Raw genomic sequence first — 6,000 nt, 5'->3', positions numbered from 1 at the left:
GGAAATAATTAGTTCCCTTCTTAGAGCATTCGTTTCCTGATGAGCTGCATGCACTTCTGCCCTTAGTTCCCCAAGTAACCGGGCTAGGGGGTCAGTATCCGAGGTTTCCATAGCGCCTGGGCGAGAGTTTTGCGGTAGGCTTTGCGTTCTGTAACGCTCACCTGATTCTCGCAGAGGCGCCGGTCTTGACTGGGCGACTACCGTATCTTCAAAGGTGATGTGTAGCACCCGGTTGGCTCTTTGGGCTGGACCTCTGTGCACTGTATGCCTGACGTGTAGAGTAAGATGTCTGCAGATAGAAAATATGGGGTTAATGAACTGGGGTTATTGGGGTGTCCCTATCTCTTTCCTCTTCTCCTCTCCTGTAGACCCCCAAAGGTTAACGCTCTCACCTTAGGTAAGTGAATGCCGAGCTCTCCATCTGCCTCGGGGCAGGGTGCTGTAACCAGTTTCTTCACTGGATAGGTAGCGCAGGCCTCTTGACTTCAGAGGACTGCTGTCCGTCGTTTACTGCACGAACGGTAAGTTTCGAGTCATTCAAATGTCTTTAAAGTCTTTAGTAATGATGTCTCTTGTTTTGCAGGGTTCCGGCGATGGCGGATGACGGGCTGAAGTGAGTTGAAGATGGAGCCCGTGTGATGAATAGAAGCGCCTGGAAGCACGTAAGTAAGCGCTTGTTGCCTGCTTCACTATGCGCTCTAACTGTCTTTTTATTTTGCAGGTACGAGTTCGGAGCGGCTGCAGGATGCCGGAATACCCACTGGATTAGATGTGGAAAGGAGTAATGGCACGTGAGTATTAAAGTTCCCCAATGTCTTTAAACGCACCTTGTTTTGTCTTTCAGATGCCGAAAGGCAGTGTGAAGACCTCCGGAGCGCACGAAGAGTAGGTAAGCCTTTGCCTTTCAGATGCCGGAATGCTAGCCTGTTCTTTCTTGTCTTTATAGGTGTTGCTGAAGACTGGATTCAGGATGGTAAGCCTTTGCCTTTCAGATGCCGGAATGCTAACCTGTTCTTTCTTGTCTTTATAGGTGTTGCTGAAGACTGGATTCAGGATGGTAAGTCTTTTTCCTTAGGCCCAGGACCGGATGCAGAAGACACGATGAGCGTTCTGCTGCAGAGGTTGCAGAATAACGCAAAGCAAGATTCATCCACCGGGTGTGGTTTAAATAGCCTCCTGTAGTGCTTAGGTGTCTCCTTCCACAGCCACGCCTAAGTAAGAAAAGAGTTCCTGGTAAGAAACGAGTTCCTGCCTTCCAGAAGAGTTCCAGTGTTCTGAATCTAGGGAGTGGCTCCAGCCCCACCCAACAGGAAAAGTAGTTCCAAACAGAAGAGGATCAGAGGCTCAACTGGCAGGCAAGTAAGCAGCATGGTCTGCTGAAGGTAAGTCCACCCAAGCATTATGAGCCCGGCGCTTCCAGCGCTGGGACTGGGCATATTTATGAGCCTGGTGCCACTGGCGCCAGGACTGGGTCCAAAAGGTCCCAATTGGGACTGGTTGGCACTCGGAACCTGGGTTATGGATCTGCTTCCAAGGGAGTTGGGAAAACCCTGACCTTTTGGAAGCAGAGATCATGACAGTACCCCGGGCCCCTCGGGTCTCTGCTCTTGGTCCCCGGTCGTCCTCCTTGGTCAGTCTCCATGGTTTCATCTCTCCTAGGATGATAAAGCAAAGCGGCAATACCTATTCGTAGACATTTTTCCATCACTACTAATGGTGAGGCAGACATATACATTTTATACTTTAACATACCTAACATTTTACTTTTGAGCTACAAGTTATCATTCAAAGACAGTGGCTTACAAAAGTATAATATTTTAGAGACTATATGTGGGATATTTTAGGGTTGGAACTGAATTAATCTGGAGCGGTCCCCTCTGGTATTGCAGAGGACTCCTCCAGTTGCTGCAAAGTGTGCTTGGGATGGCAACACTTTAGCTGGTTAATATGGACCCACTTGTCTTCCCCTTCCGCCAGACTGCCTTTGGGGATGCAGATCTTATAGGCAAACGGGGAGATCTTGTCTATAATTTCAAACGGTCCCTTCCATGTAGGCAAGAACTTTCGCTGTTTGGCCTGGTTTCTTTGGAAATTGTATAGATGGACCCGATCACCCACCTTATATTCCTTTCTGGTAGTTTTTTAATCATAGTCGGTCTTCATGCTCTCGGCTGATCTTTCTAGATTCCGCTGAGCATAGGCAAAAGCATGCTGAAGGTGTTTCCTTAAATTCTCCACATACTCATGAGTTGTGGAGGCATTTATCAACGTTTGCTCTTGGGTTCTGTAGAGCAAATGTTGGGGAAGCACCATCTTGCGTCCAGTCATCAACTCAAATGGTGACATTTTGGTTGCAGATGAAGGGGTAGATCTGATGGCCATTAGGACCAGAGGTAATCGGATATCCCAACTTGGCCCAGAATCTGCCACAAACTTTTTTAAGATGCTCACAATGGTTCGGTTATATCTCTCTACTGCTCCAGAAGAAGCTGGCCTGTAAGCAATATGTAGCTTTCTTTTGACCCCCAGTATCTCCCACATCTTTGTCATTACTTCACTGGTGAAGTGGCTACCTCTGTCTGACTCAATCCTTTGAGGTAGACCAAAACGGGAAAAGATGTGGTTAATCATCAGGGCAGCTGCTGTTTCTGCCTTGCAGTTTGGGGCTGGGAGACATTCCACCCACTTGGTAAACAAGCATGTAACGGTCAACATGTACTTGTTTCCTCTAGACGAGCGGATTACAGGGCCTACAAAGTCGATTTGCAAATCTGACCATGGCAGTGCCATCCCCCTCTTTTGGAGAGGAGCACGGTGTATGAGGGATGATGGCTGAAATTGTGCACACACAAGACACCCCTTCAAGTATTGGTTGAGGTCCTGGCCCATGTGTGGCCAGTATGCAACCTCTCTTAAGATTTCAAGTGTTGTATGAAACCCCCTATGACCGGTGGTGGCCGCATCATGGGCGTGACTTAACATCAGGCTTCGGAATGGGGTAGGAACCACCCACTGATCATGGCCAGCTTGGGATTTCCTTACCAACAACCCGTCTTGGATCCGGAACATCTTTGGACATTTCATCAACACTTTAAGGTCCTCTTTCCCAATGTAATCGGTATCCGTCAAGGGAAAGTTCTCAGGGTCCTCAATGTGTTGGTAAAACTTACCAATTATTGGATCCCCCTTCTGAGCTGTAATTAAATCACCATCAGGGGTCTCCTTACTCCATTGTGCAATTGAAAGATCATTGTGAGCATTTGTCTGGGACCTAGTGATAGCGGTGACCTGGATTTCCCCCAACAGGGACTCTATTTCGATTAGATCCCCTTGGATGGCCCTGGTTTTGGCCAGCTGATCAGCTAAGTCATTTCCAGTTTTGTCTGGTCCCTCTACTTTGGAATGACCCTTGATCTTCTTCCAGTAGATGGTCATCCCATTCGAGGTGACCAGATCATCAATGTTTTGGATTAACTTCCCATGTTTCAGGAGTATTTTATTATCTCATAACATGCCTCTGGTTTTCCAGTTGACCAGGTGCTCCACGAACCCGTTCCGTACATAATCCGAATCTGTGATTATGACCAGTTCGTGGAGTTGATGCTCGACAGCAGTGAGGATGGCCTGATGCACAGCCATCAATTCTGCCACCTGACTACTTCTGGGACCAATTTTGTATCCAGCGTAGGGTTCTGGGAACTCCTTCACCCATGCATTTCCTACGCCAGCCACCAGTTCTTTCTCCCCGTCGTTGTCAACATGGTAAGAGCATCCATCCACATAGACAGTGGGCATTCCCTCACACTTGTCTTCTTCAAAGACTTTGTGTGGGGAATTAAGGTATGCCTCCATGTTGTCCTTGATTTTTAGACTTTCGTCCTCGAGACAGTTTTCTCTGGCACAATCATGCAAGTCAGCCAGACCTTGCGCGAGGGGACTCTTCTTGTTTTGGCCATATCTGACCTCCACAGGAAAGCCTTGCATTGACAGAATCCAGGAAGTAATTTGGGAAATACTGTAACGCTCACCTGGTTCCCACGGAGGCGCGGGCGTGGTCTGGACGGCAGTGGCCTCTTCGAAGGAGATGTTCAGCACCCTGAAGATGGAGTGGGCTGGGTTCCCAAATCTGGCTTGTCTGGCTCGGATGAATACCCTTCTGTGAGCGAAAAGGAAGGGTTAATACTCTGCGGGTTTTGTGTTGATCTCCCGTTCCCCTTCTCACCCTCCTTGCAAACCCTTCTGTAATTCCCTGCGGAGACTCACCTTAGGGATTGAAAAGGCGAGCTCTCCATCCTGTTTCTGATGCAGGGGCGCGTTGGGATCCAGTTACGTCACTGGATAGTAAGTTCGAGTTCGCTTGTCTGTTCCGGTAAGTACTGTAAATGTTTATGGCAAGCTTGAGTCTAAACTGTTCCTCTTCTCTTTTGCAGGTAATGGAAGATTCCGGGCTGAGGGCGGTTTCCGTCGAAAACCTGATTTCAGGTGAGTTTTGGTGTAGGCCCACTACTGTCTTTTCCTGTCTCTTTTTCCTTAGGGGCCGGAGTTCGAGAATGCCGAAGAAATGGAGCCGGCACGAAGCAGAAGCTGAGTCCGACCTGTAAGCAGGTAAGTTTTAAATAGTTTGTTTGCTACGGTTCTTGCATTCACTAATGTGATTTTTGCTTTTTCCCCATAGGGGCCGGGGTGCTGAAATGCCCAAGGAATGGCATCGACCCGAAGGTAAGAAGAATTAGCTTGGCAGGTAAGTACTTCTTGGTTATTTTCCCCTTCTCACCTTGCTTTCTTCTCTTCGTCTCCCGTAGGTGCTGGAATGCTGCAGGAGATCCGGATGGGCGTCGCAGAGCCGAAGGCGCCACGTGCAGGTAAGAGAAGTGCGGCGAGATGTATGCGACGCAGTGAGTATTTAAAATGATGTCTTTTTGCAGGAACGTTGGCGCGCTGAATCCGGAATGCAGCTTTAACAGGTAAGGTTTGTTTTCACCTGTTTCTTCTTCCCTTTTCTATCCTTAGGTGTTTCCAGGATGCTGGCAGGCGTGGTCGAGGACTGGAGCAGGAGCAGGCACGGTGAGCGTCCAGCTGCTATGAGCAGAACAACGCGAAGCGTGGTTTGCTGTCTGGGCGTGGCTTAAATAGCCTTTCAAGTAGTCCCAGGTATGTATCCTTCCACTGAAGGTATGTATCCTGCCACCAGCCACACCTGTGTGGTTAAGTAGTTCCTTTTTCATCTGGAAGTTGTAGAATGATCTGCCAGGTAAGGAAATTGCAGCATGGTATGCCAGGTAAGTTTGCACCAAACACTATTCCTTCCATATCTTGTATGAGCCTGGCGCCGATGGTGCCAGGACTGTTTTCCCTTATGAGCCTGATGCTAACAGCGCCAGGACTGAGTCCAAAGAGCCCCTATCTGGGGTGGCTGGGACTTTCCTAGTATACATGTTGCCTGCCTCTGAGGGTGCCGGGCCCTGTCTGGCTCCTTGGAGGTAGGCATCATGACAGTACCTCCCCCCAAGGCCCCTCCCAAGGATGTACTGTCCGGAGGCTTTGGTTTGTGTGGAAACTTACGATTAAATGTTTGTATTAGACGAGGTGCATGTATATGATCGCTTGGTTCCCAAGATCTCTCCTGAGGTCCATATACTTTCCAATCAATTAGGTAAAAAACCTTTGACTTGGACATCTTAGAATCTAATATGTCTTTAACTTCGAATTTCAGTTCCCCATCTACTGGGATTGGTTCTGGTGGCTTGAGTAGCCTGGTTCCGGGTTGTACAGGTTTCAACAGTGATACGTGGAAAACCGGATGGATTTGCATGTTGGGGGGCAGATCGAGTTTGAAGGCTACCGGGTTGATTACAGCCTTGATTGGATAAGGCCCTATATATCTTGGGTTAAAAGTTCGCGGGCCTTTAAGTGGTAGATGTCTAGTCACCAGCCACACTTGATCTCCACCTTGGTAAGGAGGTACTTCGCTCCAATGTAAGTCAGCATTTTCCTTATATT

This window comes from Ambystoma mexicanum, chromosome 6q, assembly GCF_040938575.1.
Source record: "Ambystoma mexicanum isolate Mex_15411 chromosome 6q, UKY_AmexF1_1, whole genome shotgun sequence".
NCBI lineage: Eukaryota > Metazoa > Chordata > Amphibia > Caudata > Ambystomatidae > Ambystoma > Ambystoma mexicanum.
This window is presented reverse-complemented; position numbering follows the sequence as displayed.